The following is a 348-nucleotide window of genomic DNA, read 5'->3' as shown; positions in this document are numbered from 1 at the left end:
TCGTAGGTGTTTTCTGTCAAAAATCTACTGGCTTGCACAACTTTAAGGTGGACTTGAAAGTTAGGCAACAGTAGTTGAGTGCAATCGGCACTGAATCCAGAGAACTCTATCCTATGAATGTTTCACCCCGGAAATCCATTATACATTGACCTTTATTAGCTTATGATGCTAGCATCATTTTACCGTTCAGACACTGGTCTCCTCCGGTCTGGACCGTGAGCGCCTGCTTCAGGAGAAGGAGAAAAATCCTCAATCTCCACAAAAGGTTCTGTGGATATACTGGCAACACTTTTGCTGGCAACATATTGAAGACGCAGAGTGATTACGTTACCTCAAGCTAATCTCACT

The 348-nt window shown here is 43.4% G+C and overlaps 1 protein-coding gene across 2 annotated transcripts in view; it reads left to right on the top strand.

Annotated features, from left to right (window-relative positions):
* Positions 1–348, top strand: part of vars1 (valyl-tRNA synthetase 1) — a 16652-nt gene that overhangs the window by 13236 nt on the left and 3068 nt on the right. The gene's annotated exons all lie outside the window — the stretch shown is intronic.

Source organism: Oryzias melastigma, linkage group LG16 (assembly GCF_002922805.2).
Source record: "Oryzias melastigma strain HK-1 linkage group LG16, ASM292280v2, whole genome shotgun sequence".
Taxonomy (NCBI): domain Eukaryota; kingdom Metazoa; phylum Chordata; class Actinopteri; order Beloniformes; family Adrianichthyidae; genus Oryzias; species Oryzias melastigma.
The sequence above is the reverse complement of the archived record's forward strand: the minus strand, read 5'-3'. Positions and strand labels throughout refer to the sequence as shown.